General features: G+C 51.9%; 1 protein-coding gene and 1 long non-coding RNA gene across 2 annotated transcripts in view; one reads left to right on the forward strand and one right to left on the reverse strand.

Annotated features, from left to right (window-relative positions):
• Positions 1-19285, forward strand: part of SHANK3 (SH3 and multiple ankyrin repeat domains 3) — a 589500-nt gene that overhangs the window by 551203 nt on the left and 19012 nt on the right. The window lies entirely within an intron of this gene.
• LOC149865386 (uncharacterized) lies at positions 3-8548 on the reverse strand. Its single transcript, XR_016441684.1, has 3 exons — positions 6715-8548; positions 5378-5511; positions 3-4601 (listed from the first exon to the last, which is right to left on the reverse strand). It is a non-coding gene; the product is annotated as an uncharacterized LOC149865386 (long non-coding RNA).

Below are 19285 nucleotides of genomic sequence, written 5' to 3' on the forward strand. Positions count from 1 at the left end.
AAGACTTATGCTGGTCAGGGGAGGGGATTGGTGCAAAGTTTAGGCATCGCGGCAAAAGAGATGGCCTATAACTGTCCTACATAATCACAGGCTGCATTTTGAGGAGCATTTCAGAGCTGTCAGGATTCCTCAGCCGCTTACAGGAGAGGAAATGCCGAGACAAACTTCCTAGAAATGGTCATGTTTGGTTTGGGGGCTCCTCACTTTCTCACTGTCTCTGCCCTTTAACTTGCTTTCCTGTTGTTTCATGTTGCTTCTATGTCTTGATTCTATTGTTAAACTGCTGTATTTGGTTGTGGGCTCCACTGCTTAGTGTGTTCCCCTGATCAGGGAACGACTACTTGCATTTCATCCCAAAGGACTCCCAAGTGTTGCCAGGCTACATACGTAGGAGTCATATCACTCATCACGGAGCTAAAGCCATTCCTGGGGTGGAACGTGGCAGCCCTGACACAAGCCACGACAATACGCACCTCTGAAAGATGAGATGCCAGCAAAGGCCACATCTAAGTGGACTTGCTAAGGGACTTAGGCTGGCGGAGCATAGCTAGAAAATGTGACGAGCAATCTTTACAAGCCCAGTGCCTTAGTTTAACATCACTTCCATCTGCAGTAACACAGTCTCCCCCAGCCCCTCCCGAGTCATTCACACTCCTCCAGCAGCATCCTCCTGCCACCACCCAGGATCAGCATTGATGCAGGGGGAGAGATACCCGCTGCTAAGACTTTGGCACTGTTGCCTGCAGCTCCATGGGTTTCTACAGGCTTCACACCCAACACAGACCTAGCAAGAGCTAAAGTAACTTTTGACACCTAACAAGGTCACAGCCCAGGGGGTCTGGGTGACAAGGCCCCTGGCATGCACAACCTTCTCTCACATGGAAAACAGTAACAGTTCTCCATCCCCTGAATGCAGAGGTGTCCTCCGTGCTCCCAGAGAAACCAGCCCCTCTCCATTCATCACAGGCCTCAAGCAACACCAGTCCATCCTACACCCATACAGCCTCCTTGTGACCCCATGGCTTCCCACAGCCTGCCTTGTCCCTGCAGTCAGGGCAGCCTTCACATAACCTGAGCTATGCCACCGCTTCATAGACATTTCCCAATACAGACCCCAGCTGGCCACAGTCCCATTTCCTCCCATCTCCTCTGCCTCCCTTCCAGATGCCTGGGATTCATAGGCACTGGTTCTCTAGGTCAGAGTTGTTTGATGCTGGTGGAGCCAAAAGGGCTAGCCCATGCTAGCTCTCCCCACACCTTGCAAGTTAAGTATCGCACAGTGTTGTGCTGGATCCCCTGAGCATAACTGCTCTGCTCCCGCCACACCTTGGACTCTACAGGACACCAGCTCCCCAGTCCCACCTGCTCCCTAAGACATGCCAGCCCCTTGTACCTACAGGGATCCCTTGCCCCTAAAGAGACATCAGAACTCAGTATTCCCTCTCCATTCCCAGGCACCGTCCTCTTCTTGCCAGAGACACATGGGCCCCCATGTCCCTCCATTGTCCCACCACCCCCTGAGGGACACCAGTGCACACTCTGTCTGCCCTGAGCCTGTCTTTCTGCTGCTTGTGCCTCCAGAAACACTGCCCCTGGCAACTCTGCATGGTCCCCACTGCTCTTAGGAGAGGGGCTCCACCAACTCCATGCACTCAGACACCAGTCCCCCCTGTCCTCCCTCTGACTCCATCACTCCCTGCAAGACACCCCTCTAGGATGCCTTGCTATCCCCCGAGCCAGCCACCCGGCTCTGCACCATGAGTAAGTTCCTGCACCTCCACTGCACACCCGAGCTAACCCTGGTGTTGTGCTCTCCCCCACACCGTCATGGGCTAGTGCAGCCCATCCCCTGGTTGCTTGGCATTTCTTTCTGGTCTTGTAGAGCTGAATGTTTCTCATTTACTTTTTCTGAAAGTTGTGGCCTTTCACCTCTGAAATACGGTGCTTGTGGTGGTTGAAAGAGACTTGGAACTACTTCTCAGGCAGGCAGCTGTAAATAGGGAACTCTAGAGTAACATCAGGCTCTCTCTTAGCAAACTACTGTCAATTCAGAAACTAATACAGAGAACAATTTACAAGTGCAGTCCACACTTTATTGCACCACTGCCTCCAGTCCCTGTATCTGAACTAGGAGTACCATTGCCACCAAGAGCTCCCATGACAGGCCACCGTGAAGGCAAGAAGCAGGGCCATGCAAAATCTGGTGCTGCCACCACCTGTGATGGCCCTCGGAGGACCGTTCGTGCTGCTTCTGCTGGAGAATGCTAATGCCATAGTAGCTGCTGCCACCCAAAGCTGCCTTCGAATCCTTGCACTGGGCACAAGGACACACTGCTGGAATCTGTCCTGTCCTGCACCCACTCCTGTCTTCCTTGAATCCATCATTGTTGCAGAAGAAGAGTGGGCCCTTCCCATCAGACCCAGCTGACACTGTGTCTCTGATGCCTGGCACTTCCCTGGACTCTCCCCAGCGTTGGAGAAGGACAGTGAGGCGACCTCTCCCCAAAACCAACCGTAAGCAATCACTCTTCTTGCCAGAGGTGATCCCTGGAAGCCAGGAGGACTGAGGTAGCTGCTGCAAATCAGTGGGCCTAGTGGTACGGTGTTCATGTCATCCATAAATGTGCTCCCAGGGGCATTAGTTTCTGAATAGACAGTAGTTTCACCTGAGAGTAGAGCATCCACCTCAGTGTTGTCTGGAGCACAGGGCCTGGTCCATTTCTCTTCCAGAGGTCTGGAGAGCTCCTGGCTGTGGAGATCCAAAAACAGAAGCAGTTTTCTCCTTAAGTCTAATTCCACCTGTGTCTCCTTCTAAGAGAGTCTTTCATATAAGGAGGCTTGACCAGAACGACTGAGAAAGAGTCGAGGTCAAGAAACACTGGGCACATCTACATGTGCATGAATGCACCGGAATTGTGGTGTATTAAGTTAGTACCTGTAATAACAGATACTAAATGTGCCGTAATAGCGCTGGCGTAAGTCTTTTAGATGACGCAAATGTGCAGTACACTAATTCTGCACATTAGCACAGCTTCCGCCATGATATTCTAATGCACAGTAGAATTAACCTACTGTGCTTTTAGCATCTCATGTAGATGTGCCCACTGAGAACAAGGAGGAGATTAGGTCAGAGTTAAGGCACTCCAAAGCAAGGCTGTTCCCTCCATCCTCCCGCTCCATGGACTCTGTGAAGATGGCAGTGCTGAACAGGGAGAGAAGGGCTGTGTTTGGCCTGGAGAGCATGTGCTGTGTTCACTGAGCAACACTGCTTCTCTTTCCCCAGCTGCAGCACCCTGCCTTCTCCACAGTGTTCACAGTGGTACCCATCAAGCCTCACAGGTGACATAACAGAACTGTGTGGACCTTCCATTTGTGGAGTTTTGCTGGCATGTGTGGTGTTCCTATATCAGCGGCACCCTATTTTGCTCAAGCACGGGCTGTTCTGGCATTTGCTGGGTATGTCTACACGTGCGCTTTAATACACAGCCAATTTTACTACTCATTAAAGCATCATGTCAAAAACTGTGCTATTATGGTAGTGAGCAGTAAAAAGAGGCTACTGCACATTAAGCGTCACTAAAAAAGCATGCACTTTTTCTTCTGCACATTACAGCAGCTTAATGCACATTTAGTTAGTACTTCACATTAGAAGTACTAAATTTAATGTTCAGTAGCAAAAGTGCATTAATGAATGTGTAAACATGCCCACTAGGACCACATGAGCCACATCTAATACACATGAGTAGAAGTTAGCTGCAGTCATCTTCATCTTTAATGTGGATGGAGCCCGAAGACTGCAGATCCCAGCATATAGTGCTCCATCTTAATCTAAGCTGCAAGAGAGCCTCCAAGCATCAAGAGAGAGCCAGGACATAAGCTAACTTCTAAGTTACCTTCTGATCTATCCCAAGGCAGCATGAGAAGTCCTGCAGTAGCTCCACCAGCAGGTTAGCCCTATACTGAGGCAGAGCCGTTTTCGAAGAGCTTGCAGTTTAAGGATGCTCCCGGAATAAGGCAACGGCATCAGTGTGTGAAGTTCCCTAATGACAGCTGGTTGTGTTTGATCAGTGAGTGGTGAGTCTAGTGAATCATAGCTAGCTGAAGGAATGCATTGTAGCATCAGAGGCTGAGATCATAGAGTTCCAGGGTGAATCACACATGTTAAATGTACAGCATTAAAATATATGTTTAAACTGGCATTCTTGTTTAATGTCCTTGTGTCATGTAATGCTGGCCATGGCCATCGAGCCTCATCAAGAGTTGTGCCATTCCTCGTTGGGTATAGCGAAACCTGGACTCCAACCTCCCAACTGGCTGGTCCACTTTGGCATGACAGCGACCAGCTGGGCCCTATGGCTTATATGTGAGCAAGGGTTGACACAAGCCACAAGAGTTCAGTAGTGTTTGCACAGTTTCAGTTGTAGGCTCCAATCCAGCCAAAACTCCAGGGTAGTGGGATTTCTGCACAGGTTTTCTCATTCTTACATCTAAGCAACAACAGAACGTGCCAAATGTATCATTTGAAGCAAATTTTTAGATGCAAAACTGAGTTTTTCAGGTGCTGTTCTGGAAACCCACAACTGCTTTGTATTTCTACAGATCTGAAAGAGAGAGAGAAGAAAAATAAGCCCTTTAGGCATTTAGCTCCTAGGGTAAAGCTACCTCTTTCTATATAAACTCATCAATTAATTCTGTTCAGTCAAATGGTGTAACATTTCTGGTGTAAGCTTTCAGCCACTGCAGTTACAACCCCCTGTTTCCTTGTAGGCTTTTTGTCTCCTCATTATTCTGTCTAAACTCAGGCACAAACCAGACTGAAGTTCAATCTGCAGACAGGGAAGGAGCTAGAGAGTTGGTGGAGAAGTGCAGGTTTGGGGTTTGCTGTGCAAAAAACACCTTGTTCCCAAATGGGGTGGCTGGGTGTACGGGTGCAAAGAGCACAACTGCTCTGCACTTGTTATGACCAAAGGTGGCCTTCCAGGCTCTGAACCCACTACTGTCCACGGGGGCAGGGGGAGAGATGGGGGTGTCAGAACAGACTGAATGTCTCTGAGCCCAGCGGGAGGTGGACCGGAGACAGGTAACAGTGTCCTGCGGGAGGCAGAGCAGGGAACGCCAGGACAAGTCACCAAGACCCCATCCACCTGTCCCCTCAGGAAAGGGCGGTTGTTTTCCCAGCGTCCCATAAAACTTGCTGCTGTTCAGAAGTGTCTCCGGAGAGGCATGTTTATGCCATCTTGGGCATCAGTCTGCCTGGTTTAGGTTTCCCTTCTAGAGCAATTGCGGACAATATTAGAAGACAAGGGCCCAGGCCACTTTGGGGCAGAGCACGAGAGAGCATGAACAGTGTGTCTGGGTTGATCGGTGATGAACTCACCATTCAGAGGCAAGTCGCCTCGTCCTCCAAACAAGCACCGGCCCATCATTCTGGGCAGACACCCCAAAGTCAAAGCGAACATGGAATTCCTCTCATGGGCAGGGGTTTGCTTCTTAAATGTTGATGTGCTTTGCCTACAAGGAGACAGGGGCATTGTGAGTAATCAGTCTCAGCATGTGTTCATGTCACAGCAAGCACAGCTGGCTTCACCTCATCTGATCACTAACATGTACTAATCACAGCTCATGCACCCATTACTGTGAGTGAGTAGAAGAGCAAGCCTTGACTTCAGCTCCTTCATGCCCCCAGGTTACGGCCTAAGATAATTCTTTGTTCCTTAGGAAGGAGACTTAGCCGTGTCTCCTAGAGTATTTAAGTGTGGAAGTGTCCCAACGAGGCGGGCATTAAGCCTTGGCAGCTTTACCTTGGCACTGATTTCAGCATGGGGTTGGGGGGTGGGAGGAGTCCCGTGTACCGCACACCACACTGCAGGAACAGGGCCACCCCTCCAGCACCTGGAGACTGGACATGAAGGTCACAGAAAAGTAACAGGCCTTTCCCCTCACCTGTGGGATTCCTAGGACGGATTCTGGCTATCGTTCTAGTTCAGTGAATAGGGTGCCATGCAGGCAGTATAGGACGCTCCCTGCCAACCAGAGCCCCAACACGTACAGCCATATGTCAGTGGGGCAATTCACAAGAGACGTGAGGCTTCCCAGAGAGGAGTGTGCCTAGGGACTGCAGTTCTGTCCCCTCCCAGAGGAGGTCAGTGTGGAAAAGCTGAGCACAGTTGAAGAGCATTAACCCTGCAATCCCTTCTCACCCAGAAGGGCAGGTTTGCAAGGTACAGGTGGGCATCGTGCAGTGTTGGGATGGCCCACAACATTTAGCTGTGTCACAGGCTCCCCGCCCTAATACAGACTCATGGGTCACTGCTTTCTCTCGCAGTATAGTTCTTAGTTCCTTGTCTCTCCGCAACACCGCCCTACAAACTGCAACTGAAAGACGGCACGCCAGGAAGCCACCTCGGCAGCCAAAGTGATTTATGTTCAACGCGCGATGTGTTCTGCAGGCACATGACTGGCTTCGATATCGCCAGGGGAGAGCAATAGGTGCAGTACTTACTGCAGTACAAGAATGGGAGGGACGTGGCACCAAAAGAGCTTTGAAGTCCTCTTGCTCTTCTACTTCATTCTTTCAAGCATAGCAAATTTGTTACTGTGACACCCAGCTGGGACAGCACTCCCCCCCTAAGCCCAGTGGAGTTCCCGAGGGGATAGCCAGGCTGCTTCACAGGCTGGGCAGAGACCTCTGTGGGGCTGGCTGCGTGCACTTACCTGGGGTTGCTCTGCAGGAAGGACAGGTACTTCGTCTAGGGTAAGCCTGACTTGAGCCTGACTCTTTGTGCCCTGTAACAAGCGCTTGCCAGTACCTTCCACCTGCTGCCCCTCTTCTGGCCCAAGACAAGCAGTCAGCAGCAGTGGGATTGACCACCAGTCCTTTCCCTCCTTCCAGAGTCTGGGGCAGGCAGGAGCCTGTCCCCTGACCTTTGTCCCATTACGATCACAGCAGCTTCGCTGCAGAAAAGCAGACTCCAAATGAAGGCAGCGCTGTGCCTCTGCGTCCGTAGTGCAGGAGCAGATCAAAATGCTGACCAAGGCCCGGACGCAGTGAGCAAAGCTTCAGGGAACAAGGAGCACCCTGGCAGCATCTTGCAAGGAGATGAAGAGTTTCTGTTAGAGAGGGAGATGTGGCGAGCGATGGTCTAAAATGGACTCCCCTCCTCTCGGATATGCCGGGGAGGGACGTGCAGAGGAAGGCTGGGCGTTCCTGCTAGGAACTAGGCAGGCGCAGGACTCCAGCAGGGGGACAGAGGGGCGGCGGGGGGGGCAGGGGCTCTCGTGAGCTGTCCTTACCGAGCTGTAATCTGGCCCAGCTGCGTGCTGGAAACCCACTGCCGAGCTCCATCTCATTTTCTGAAAAGAAACTCTTGCCGTCCCTGAGCGGGCAGGGAAATCCTCCCAGCTACTGCAGGTCCTCAGAGAAAGACGAAGCCAAATTCCTGCACTGGAGAGCCTGCAATTGCCCCTTCTGGGAAGCATTAGCATGCTCTCAAGGCCCCTTAGCATTTGACTGGCCTGTAGTTTGCTGTCATTCTTCTCACAAGTGTCACAGTCGAGCACCTCAAGCAGCTTTCTGGTTAAGGCTGATAAAATGTTGAACTGTATTTACCGCTCTCGTTCTCTGGGGCTCGCTATAGAGCGTGCTCTCTCCTACACACATGATTTCCTGCCTCTTTTAGTCCACTCTTCCCATTTCTCACGTTCTCCTCTCCCCCCCCTCCATCCCTCCCTCCCTCTCTCTCTCTCTCTCTCCTTCTCTCTTTCCCCCCCCAGTTCCCCCACGCCCTCTCTCAGTTATTAGGAATACCATTGTTGAATTGTCTTAGGCTTTGGCTGTTGAATTCATGCAATTATGAATGTCCCATTTCCTCTAGTAAACAGGAATGTAAAGCCAATGAATATTGAATTGACCTGAACCGAACTGGCTCCCAGAATCCTTTTGGTGCCAATCGCCTGGACCCTTTAACATCTCCTCAGGAACCACAACCAGCCCCCTCAGGTCTGCTGGGCCACAGCAAACATCAAATTGAGTCGGAGCGTCTAAATCTGTCCCGGCGCTCGCAGGCCATGGCCCTTTGCTGGTCAGACAGGGGCGAGGGGTGCCCAGCCCTGTGGGCATCACCCGGCCCCTTTACAGTCAGGCTCATGCCAGCCGCACAGCAGCAGCACAGTGCTGAGGACGGCACCAGCCACAAGCATAATGCTTAGGCAAGCGCTGCTTTTCAACCACAGCCTGGGAACATTTCTGTGATGCGGGGGTCATGCCCCTCTGCCCCAGAGTGAGGGCTGCCCATGAATCAGCATGACGTAGCCCCCCCACCCCATGCCTGAGCCCCCAGCCGCGTCCTCCCAGCTGAGCCCCCACGGCGTGGGGGCAGGGCGGGGTGCGAGGAGCCAGCCCTTCGGCCCAGGCGGGTTTCTGGGAGTTGCAGCAGTTCCGGGACGGTTTGTGACGAAGTCTGTTCATTCTTCTCCGTATTGTTACTACGCCCTGGACTGATGCTAACATTTCTCTCATTGCCTCTCTTCCTGCTCTCACATCTGCATGTCCGCGCTGCTCTGTCTAGAACCGCCTCAGGCCTCAGGAGGGTGGGCGATTTGTGTAAGTGAGCATGTTCTCATCTCATAGCCAACTCACGTCGTCTTCCCTGTGCCACTCTGTGTCACGCGCCAGTCACGCTCCCTGCTCCTCCCTTGGCCTGGGGGATGGGGAGAGGGGGCACGGGGCCTGCTGCCGAGCGTGATCCTCCACCCACCGTACCCCACCCTGCCCGAGCCCCCTAGCATGCCCGTGCTGTGTCCGTGTGGTGATGTTACGTGCCCTGGCTTCTAGGAGGCAACTGAGGAAATTCCCTTCCGGCTGCCACGGGGTCAGACTCTGCCCCCTGCGCCCAGCCCTGGCTGCCGGGAGAGCACCCTGCGGGGGCTGCAGTGGGGGCAGCCCACCGCCCTCAGCCACGTGTTTTCATTTGTGAAGTTCCTGGAAAAGGCAGAGATGGGGGAGCCCTCAGCTCCCCTAGAACCAACACCCCATAACCAGACCCCTTCCCACAGCGCCCCAAGAGAGAGCCGGCGTCTGAGAGCTTGCCTGGGCATGGCCCTCCTGTGGCACCTGTCCTGCCGGCCCCAGGAGGCCATGCGCTGGCTGCTGGCAGTGGGGACAAGAGGGAGAGGGCAGCACGTCATCCTGCTTGTTGGAGTCAGATGCCTCACGGCAGAGGGGAGCCTGGGGTGGGGCAGTAGGAGGGTGCTCCCTGTGACAGGCACCTGAGCAGCCATGGGGTCCCTGGTCACGTCAGCCTCTTACCTTGATTCCCAGGAGCAGAAGTGTTTGTCCCCAGGCCCTCTCCCAGCGCAGGCTCCTCGCTGAGCAGCATTTGCCTGGGGCAGGCATGGGGAAGTCGGAGCCCAAAACCCCCTCCCAGCACAGGTCTTGTGCACTGGGAGCCGGGTGCTTGTGACCCATCTGCCCGGCAAGGACGTGGGCCGATTGGCTTTGTGCATCCACCGGGCAGGAACAGGAAGAGGGCCTGAGGGAGAGGACGTGCCAGGACTGTTTCCCGCAAGAGCCCAGGGGGACTGGCCAGGAAGTCACCTGCAGCCTTAAAAATGCAAGGGAGGCTTTGAACTGGCAGGGCTGCACAGAGTCCAGGGGCCAGCCCAGCGAATTTCCCCAGGTGCATGGCATAGAGCGTGTTTCAGTCGTGCAGTTGCTGTGAGTGTGTGTGTCCCTGTCTGTCTTTCCTGTTTCACCTGTCGGATAAATGAGTCCAGTCCCTTCTGTGTGTGCTGCCTCAAGGACAAGTCCAGAGCACACACAAAGCTCTGGACAGAGTCATGTTGGTTTTCCCTTGTCTCATTTTCTGCTGATTACCAGATTTCCAAGCTTGTCTCTCCAGTGTGGCGGAGGCTGGGCCGTGCCACAACCCGAGGGCAGCAAAGTAACAGCATTTGGAGGAGGGGGTGCCCGTTCCTAGCTGGCCCTGCTGACTTTGTAGGGGAACGTGATTTCTCCTCTGCTCCTTTCCAGAGAGCCACACGGCTGACTTCCAGTTCCATCCCCTGCCGCTGATGGACAGCTGCTCTAAACAGAGATGTGGGAAACTCAAAACTGCTGCCTTTGCCTCGGCTTCCCAGTAAACGGGAGTTGTAGAGCCCAGAGCCCATAGGTGTGCCAGTCAGTCGGGCGAGGCGTGCCAGTCAGTCGGGCGAGGCGTGCCAGCCTTGCGCCTCCTGGTCAGCAGAGCGCCCAGGTTCCATATGTCCATGGCCAGTGGTGGGAGCATCCTCTCCGTGTCCGAGTTCACTGCACGTGCCCATGCATTCAGTCCTATTCTTCATGCATTCAGTCCTATTGACTCTGGCTGGCGTTACATCATGTCTGACAAGTCAGGGGCTTACAGCAGGAACGGGCTTCTTGCTTCCCAAAGCGGATCCTGGCATGCTCCCAAGCTCCATACTGCTGCAGGAATGCATGTCAGTTTTTATTTACCCCAGCCTGAGGTTGCAAAACATGAGAGGGCTGAAGGCAGGTTTTGCCTAGTCCTTTCTCCTTCACCCTCGAGACGTTGGCTAAGAACCTAGTGGCAGCACCAGAGACATTAGGCAGCATCTAGAGTAGGGGTGGTGGGAGATGGTCTCTTCCCCAGCCACCTGGAAGGTGCTTCAGAGCATGGACCCTTGTGTACCTCCCTCTGTCCAGGAGAGGCAGCCAGGCCCTTAGCTCATCCCCCCACACCATGAGAATGATCACGAGTGTCAGCTGATGTTCCCTCTCCATTGCAAGGCCTGTTTGTTTGTGTGAGAGCGTTGACCATTGTTTCATCTGAGTCCAGCATTCCTGCCTGACTGTGAACATCGGCTTCCAGCAATCCTGTCTCATTTAGCCCCATTGAGCTTTGAACAATGTTCTGTTCCCCATGGCCCTGTCTTGTGCGCAGAGGCTGCAGGCAGTGCTTTGGCCTAATGCCGGCAGGGGAGCAGGAGCTTTGGCTGATGCTTTGTCTGGGTGGCACAGCTCCATCCCAGTGTACGTGAGCTTCTCGCCGAGCTGCCCTCTGTCCCACTGCCCATCTGTCTGACCATGCACATCATCTATGGGCAGGAGGAGCCCCTTCTCCACCAGCCTAGGTTGCCTTGTACACTAGCACAGTAACCAGCAGCCCTTCCCACAGGCCGCCCAGACAGGGCAGAGGTGCTGCTCATGCCTCAAGCACTGAAGGAGGATGAGTTTCCATTCAGTGGTTAAAAAAATAAAGTGGTGTTTTTACAGAGGGTCAGTGCTCAGATTGTACATAAACTGCATTGTTCACCTGCCCTGACCCCCTACTTAGATGTGCAGCCTTGATACTCTTTGGATACAGCTTTGGGCATTTAATTTCCTACTTTGCTCAAGATAGAATTTTTTTTAAAGAAGAGGAAAGGCCTAAATCTGTAACCAACAAGCATCAGCAGCCAGGATCCAAAAGCATCTGTTGATTTTGCAAGTTAGGGAAGTTAGGAGCACATTTTTAACCTGTGTTACCTATGCTACATTCCTTTAAGACACCCCCCTACCCGCCCCCCACACACACAGTAGCAGCACATTTAACCGTGTTCCTGACAACATGGGAAAAAATTCTGCTCTCATTTTTACATCTGTAAATCCAGACTGATGCCCCTGAAGTCAATGAAGTTTCTCCAGAGCTAACCAGTGTAACTTAGAACAGACTACGAGTCACTGAACAGAATATGAGTATAGAATAGAAGAGAAGTCACAGAAGTGTAGTACGTCCAAACCAGATTTCTTTGTGCATAGTTTAGGTTGTAGCCCTCAGTGAGGTTTACAAAACAAGGTGATTAGTACAGAAGTTTGAACATAACAGTCTTTTGAATACATAAACTCACTGCTGCTTCTTACCTTGCTTTGAACTCAGCTCTGAGCTTAATTGAAACTAGTCACTGCGCATACACTTCAGTGTTGCTGACTGGCTGAACCTCGTCTGTTCAAGTGGCCAAAGTGCCTCCTGCCTCCACCAGGATGAGCACTGGCCCCAGGCTTCAGACACCTGCCACATCCGATATGCCGAACCTGTCTTAAGAACAGAGGAAGGGGTTTTATTCTTCAGAAAAAGCTTTGTCCTGGTGAAACCAAAAAGGGGAAGTCTCGGCCCAAAGACAGATGTTTCAGAAGGCTCTTAGGCATGAAAGTAGGAGGCTAGAATGGACGCTGTTTTGGAGTTGCATGCTACACTTCTACTGTGAAAAGTGACTGAATAAAACTAGCACAGTCTCACTCAGTCAGACAGTGTCCCGGTATGTCTGAGTCAGAGCTGCTCATGTTCATGACTAAGATAAGCTTTCACTATGCACGATTCCTGTTGGCTCTGCAAAGCCAGCACAGTTAGGAGAGCAAAATGAAGTCTATCCCTTCCTGTGCATCATCAACCAAATTATTGGCTGAGTTCCAGCCAGTGACTCCAGTGCAAGTGCACTGAAAACAACAGGGTTAGGGAGGGATCTCATGGGCCGACATGGCCTGAACAACTTTTTTTGCTGAGGATGATGATGGAAGGGCAGGATCCTTGTTGGTTCTCAGAACTCAGCTCTGGCAATTAAGAAAAGGCAGGGCTTTTTTTACTTTTAAAGCCGCACATTTGTTCTGGAATCAGTGAAAAAAATAAAATGAAAGCCTTATGCTTCCTGGCTATCCAGTCATTTTTCAGAGTCGAACCCAACTTTAATGCTACCAAAAGCCTATTATAATTCCAGTTGCACCTCAAGCACCCAGTGCTTTTCCCACAGCCGGTAGAGTTCAGCCTTTGTGCATGCAAGATTCAGTCACTACTGACCACACAGCTAGAGTCAGCGGGGTTCATTTCCTATTGCTGTGACTGTAACCAAGTTAGTCAGAAGTCACCCTACATATGTATCCTCATAAACTAAGTAAATATGAGGTGGGGTGGGGATGGAGGAAGCACACGCTTTTGTGAGCTTGGGTTCACATCATTTAGGGAGAGCAAGGCCAACTCAGCTTGTTCTATTAGAAAGTCCCTACTTGTTGTGTTGTGAAAAAGTGACCTAGGGAGTATAGATGAGACAGTCAGTTATACCAGTTAGCTGGTGTGAAAAATGAAGTAGCTGAAGATGAAAGCACCAGTAATTATTTTTTCTGACTGCAGAAGGATGAACAAATACAGGGCAAAGAAGAAAACATCAGTAAGAAATTAAGATCAGTGACAGAGAAAGAAAAGTTTGAAATAAAGAGGGTGGTGAGATTTGAGAAGCAGCCAGATGGAAGATACTCCAAAGCTGGTACTCAAGTCTGCATGAGTCCCTCTCCCAACCCACGGCAATCCCATCACTGTCCTTAGGGGGGTCAGTATTTCCGTGCCTGTCATGACCCCTGCCCCTCCACTCCCAGCTCATCCTTCTGATGATAGGAAAGTAGGTCTAGAAGGGACTTCAGAAGGTCATCCAGTCCAGCCTCCAGCTCCAGGCAAGATTGAATTGATGAAACCATCCCTGCCAAGTGTCTGTCCAACCTGCTCTTGAAATTTTCCAGACATGGCAAGTCCACCACTTCTCTAGGCCACCTATTCCAATGCTTGACTACCTGCAGAGTCAGAAAGGCCCTCCTAAATGCCAACCTCAATTTTCTATGCTGCAGCTTGAGGCCATTGCTCTTCCTCCTGCCCCTATGACCACAGAGTAAAGTCCATCGCTGTCCTCTCCATACCCACACTTCAGGTATTTGATGATTGTTATCAACTTCCCAACTCAGTCTTCTCTTCTCCAGACTAAATAACTCTCACTATTCCAGTCTTTCCTCACCAGTCTCACCTCTTCTCAGGCCTCTAATCATATGTCACACCATAACAAAAAGAGCACAGTTCACTCTTATTCAGCTTATAGTGTCATAGTTTCATAGTTTCTAGGGTCGGAAGGGACCTGAGCAGATCATCTAGTCCGACCCCCCCGCCATGGCAGGAAAGAATACTGGGGTCAAACGACCCCAGCAAGATGTGCATCTCCTCTTAAAGAGCTCCAGGGTAGGAGCCAGCACCACTTCTCTTGGAAGTTGGTTCCACACCCTAGCCGCCCTGACCGTGAAGTAGCACCTCCTGATATCTAACCTAAACCTACCCTCTGCCAGCTTGTGACCGTTATTCCTGGTCCCTCCTGGCGGTGCTCGGGGGAACAGTGACTCCCCCGGTGCCTGCTGATCCCCCCTGACTAGTTTATAACAGGCCACAAGATCCCCCCTCAGCCTTCTCTTGTGGAGGCTGAACAGGTTCAGGTCCCGTCGCCTCTCCTCATAGGGCCTGCCCTGTTGCCCCCTGACCGTGCGTGTGGCCTCCTCTGGGCCCTCTCCATGCTGTCGACATCCCTCTTGAAGTGCGGCGCCCAGACCTGGACGCAGTACTCCAGCTGCAGCCTGACCAGTGCCGCATAGAGGGGGAGGATCACCTCTTTGGACCTGCTGAAGATGCATCTGTGGATGCACGACAAGGTGCGGTTGGCCTTCCTGACTGCCTCCCCACACTGCCGGCCCATGTTCATCTTGGAGTCAGTGATGACCCCCAGATCCTTTTCCGCCTCCGTGCTGACAAGAGGGGAGTTCCCCAACCTGTAGGTATGGTGCCGGTTGTTCCTCCCCAGGTGCAGCACCTTGCACTTGTCTGTGTTGAAACCCGTCCTATTCTCGTCCACCCACCCTTGTAACCTGTCTAGGTCTGATTGTATCCTGTTGCATCCTTCTAGCATGCCCACGTCCCCCAACATCTTAGTGTCATCAGCAAATTTGAACAGGGTGCTTTTTACCCCCTCGTCCAAATCACTGATGAAGATGTTGAACAGTGCGGGCCCGAGGACCGAGCCCTGGGGGACCCCACTGCCCACGTCCTTCCAGGTTGAGAAGGACCCATCCACTACCACCCTCTGGGTGCGGCCCTCCGGCCAGTTGGTGACACATCTGACTGTGTGGGTGTCGACACCACAGCCCCCCCTGTTTCTTAATGAGAATGGGGTGAGAGACTGTGTCAAATGCCTTCCAGAAGTCCAGGAAGACGATGTCCACTGCTCCCCCTGCATCTAATGATCTGGTAATCTGATTGTAGAAGGCCACCAGGTTGGTCTGACAGGACCTGCCACTGATGAACCCATGTTGGTTGCCCCTAAGCATGCAGTCCCCTGCTGGCTCCTCCTGGATGTGTGCCAGCATAATTTTCTCGAACAGCTTGCCTAGGATCGAGGTAAGACTAACCGGCCTATAGTTTCCCGGGTCCTCCTTCCTGCCTTTTTTGAAGATGGGGACCACGTTGGCCCTCTTCCAGTCCTCCGGTACCTCACCAGAGCACCACAAGTGCTCGTAAAGCTGTGCCAGGGGACTTGCAATGACCTCGGCCAGTTCCTTTAGAACTCTAGGGTGGAGATCATCCAGGCCGGCTGACTTGAATACGTCCAACCCCTCCAGAAGCTCCCTAACTAAATCCTCGCTAACCCGTGGCCCAGGTGTGCCTCCCCCGGGGCCCGAGGGGGGCCCAGCAGGGAGGTGGCTGTTCTGGTCCCTACTTAGCAAGATGGAGGCAAATAAATCGTTAAACATGTTACCTTTGCCGTCTGGTGTGACGACCAAGTTTCCCATCGCGTCCTGCAAGGGCCCCACATTACCCAGGACCTTCTTTTTACCCCCTCTGTATTTAAAAAAGGACTTCTTATTGTCCTTACTCTGGGAAGCTAGTCCCAGTTCCATCTCTGCCTTGGCCTTCCTAACTGCCCCCCTACATCCCTGAGCAACTGCAGAATAGTCGTCCCTGGTGATGACCCCTTCTTTCCATTGGGTGTGCGCCTCCTTTTTAGCAAGGAGACATTCCCGGATGCTTTTGGTGAGCCACGGAGGCTTGCGTGCTCTCCTGCTCCCTTTGATCCTTGTTGGGATTACCTTCCTTTGGGCTTGGAGGATCGTCTCCTTAAGGAGCAACCACTCTCCTTGGACACCCGGCTCCCCTCCCCTCTGGGACCTCAGTGCTTCTCCAACTATCCTCCTTAGCTCGTTGAAGTCTGCCCTCCTAAAGTCTAGGGCCGCTGCCTTACTGCATGCATTTGCCACATTGCGCTGGATGGTGAATCCCAGCAGGCGACGATCGCTGTCGCCCACGTGGTCGAGCACCCGCAGCCCCCGCACCAGTTCATCACCCATGGCCAGCACCAGGTCCAACAAGGCGTCCCCACCGGTGGGGCTGTGCACCTCCTGGGTTAGATGGAGGTCCTGCACTCTGGCCAAGAACCGACGTGAGCGGTCAGACCTGGCTGACTGCTCTTCCCAGCAGATGTCTGGGAAATTCAGGTCCCCCATGACCACCACATCCTTAGCCTTCACTACCTCTGTGAGCTGACCCAAGAATTCCTGGTCAAGCTCTTCTCCCTGGTTGGGAGGTCTGTAGTAGACCCCGCCGTTAAGTCTTCTTCCCCTCGACTGCCTTGTACTCTAACCCAAAGCACCTCAGTGTGCCCCTCCCCTGACTCCTTGCTAATTAACGAGGATGTGTATTCCTCCTTGATATAGAGTGCCACGCCCCCACCTCTCCTTCCTATCCTGTCCCTCCTATACAGCCTATAGCCCTTGACATTCACCGCCCAGTCATGCGTAGAGTCCCACCACGTTTCCGTGATCCCCACTGTGTCCGGGCTGGTGTCAGCCAGCAGGAGGGTGAGTTCCTCCTGCTTGTTGCCCACACTACGAGGGTTTGTGTAGAGGCATTTGAGGCCTCCTGTGGGTGTGTGTACTGACCCCCTAGTCCCAGCGTTACCCTGGCCCCTATCTCTTACCTGTTTATTCGCTTCGCCCGTTGGTCTGGGCTGGGCTGTAGTTGTGGGTGCCGTTTGGTCTGGCAGTCTGATGTTTCTTCTGCCCTCATCTTCCCCTTCCCCTGACGAGCCTAGTTTAAAGCCCGCCGGAGGAGGTCCGCCAACCTAGAAGAGAACACCCACTTACCTTTAGGGGAAAGGTGGAGCCCGTCCCACCCCAGCATGTCTCTCATCGTGATGTGCCGGTCGTGGCTGAGGAAGCCAAAGCCCTCCTCGAAGCACCATTCCTGCAGCCGCCAGTTGGTCTCCGCGATGCACTTTTCATGCTGTCTGCCTCGTCCGCTCACTGGCAGGATAGAAGAGAAAACCACCTGTGCGCCCATCTCCTTCAGCACGCACCCCAGAGCATGGTAATCCTCCAACAGGCGATCAGGGCTCCTCCTGGCCGCATCGTTAGTGCCCACATGGACTAAGACCATGGGGTAATAATCGGTGGGCTGGATTATGGTCTGGAGCATTCCTTTCACGTCCTGAATCCTCGCAGTATGTACACCTTATGATGTACTGCAACCCCCCAGGCCCTCCTTGTCTGCAGTGCTGCACCCCAGCCTGTCACTCCCCAGTCTGAATTTGTGCAGGCAGTTATTGCAGCCCAAGTGCAGGACTTTGAACTTTTCCTTGCTGAATCTCATCTGATTAATTGTGGACCATTTTTTTTCCAGTCAGGTCATTCTGGTTAGGTCACTCTGGATCCTAGCCCTGCCCTGTGGAGTATCCAGGACTCCACCCAATTTGCTAATCATTCACTCAGTCCCATTGTTTAAACCATTAATTAAGATGCTGACACCCCCTTCCCCCTGGAACGGACCCCTGGGGAACCCCACTTGATACCTCCCTCAAACTGGACATTGAGCCACTGAGGAATACATGATGAATACAATAATCCAAACAGCTGTGTATCCACCTTACAGTACTTTGATTTAGTCTGTATTTCCTTTGCCTGGTAATGAAAATGTAATGGGAGGCCATGTCAAAAGCCTCACTAAAATCAAGGTATACCATGTCCACTGCTCTCCCCCACATCCACAGAGCTTGTCACCTTATCACAGAAGGGAAAAGGTTTGTAAGGCGTAACTTGATCTTGGTCATCCACGTTGGCTGTTCCTGATCACCATGTTTTCTTTTATGTACTTCACAATAGATTTCTTGAGGATCTGCTTCATGGTCTTGCCAGGTATTGAGGTCAGGCTGACTGGTCTATAATTCCCCAGATAATTCTTCTTCCCTTTCTTAAAAATGGGTGCAATATTTGTCCTTTTCCAATCATCTGGGACCTTACCCCACCTCCATGAGTTCTCAAAGAGGCTATCCAATGGCTCTGAAATTATCTCAGCCAGTTCCTTTAGTATCCTAGGGTGCATCCCATCCAACCCTGCTGACTTGAAAGCATCTAACTTCCTTCTATGTAGTCCCTAACCTCTTTTTCCACTACTTTAGGCTTTTGTTTCCTCCTCTATTGCTGCTGCCAACTGAGTTCATCATCTGGTAGCTGCCCTTAATTGTGAAGACTGAAGTTAAAAAGGCATTTAATGCTTCAGCCTTCTTTCATTATCCATAACTAAATCAGTTTCTGCAGTCTGTAACGGCCTTACAATGTCTCTGCTCTTCATCTTGACATGCTTGTAGAATCCTTTTCATTGTATTTTATGTCCCTTGCCAGATGCATCTCAAATCATGTGTTGGCCTTCCTAATTTTCTCCCTGGAAGCCTGTGCAATGCCCTTATACACTCCCCTAGTGCTATGGCCAAGTTTCTACTTTCCGTAGGATTCCTTTTTGAGTTTCAGTTCATTGCAGAGATTGCTGTCTAGCCAGGTGGGTCTCCTATTGCACTTACAATTCTTCCATAACATTGGGATAGCTTGGTTCTGTGCTCTTGATTGGCATCCTCATGCTAAGGATTACCTACCTGCTTTCATGATACCATCCTCTAGGAACTGGCCCTTTGTCATTAGGTGAGGCCTTCTGAGCAGTTTGGATGGACATAAAGGAAAAAAGAAATTTCCTTTCACTTGTTTTGCAATAAAGACAGTACCAAGGCTATCCCCAAGCAAAGGACATGAATTCTGGAGACATAGTAAATAAGAAGAGCTATGGCATTGGGCAATTCAACTCCAGCCTAAGAAGCTTCTACTGTGTGTGAGAAGATTGTGAGCATGCTTAGGAAATACTTATGCAGGGAACCAGCACTGGTTGGTTGGCTTTAAAACTTGTCCTCTCTTCAAGGGAAGGCTTTCTGGAGCAGATCTGCATCATCAGTGCACTAAGGACTTTGGCAGGCAAGGTTCTTTGGGTAGACATGATATCTTTTATTAGGCTACCACCCAAGGTCTAGACTATTCTTGGCCATGTGTCCCCTGGGAAGCACAGGCCTCATAGTCCTAGAAGGTGCTTGACTCACTGCTAGAACTTGGGAAACTTCCTTTAGTCTGAGGCTT

The sequence above is a fragment of the Crocodylus siamensis genome, chromosome 4 (assembly GCF_052110815.1).
Source record: "Crocodylus siamensis isolate JL-2025a chromosome 4, ASM5211081v1, whole genome shotgun sequence".
NCBI classification, from domain to species: domain Eukaryota; kingdom Metazoa; phylum Chordata; order Crocodylia; family Crocodylidae; genus Crocodylus; species Crocodylus siamensis.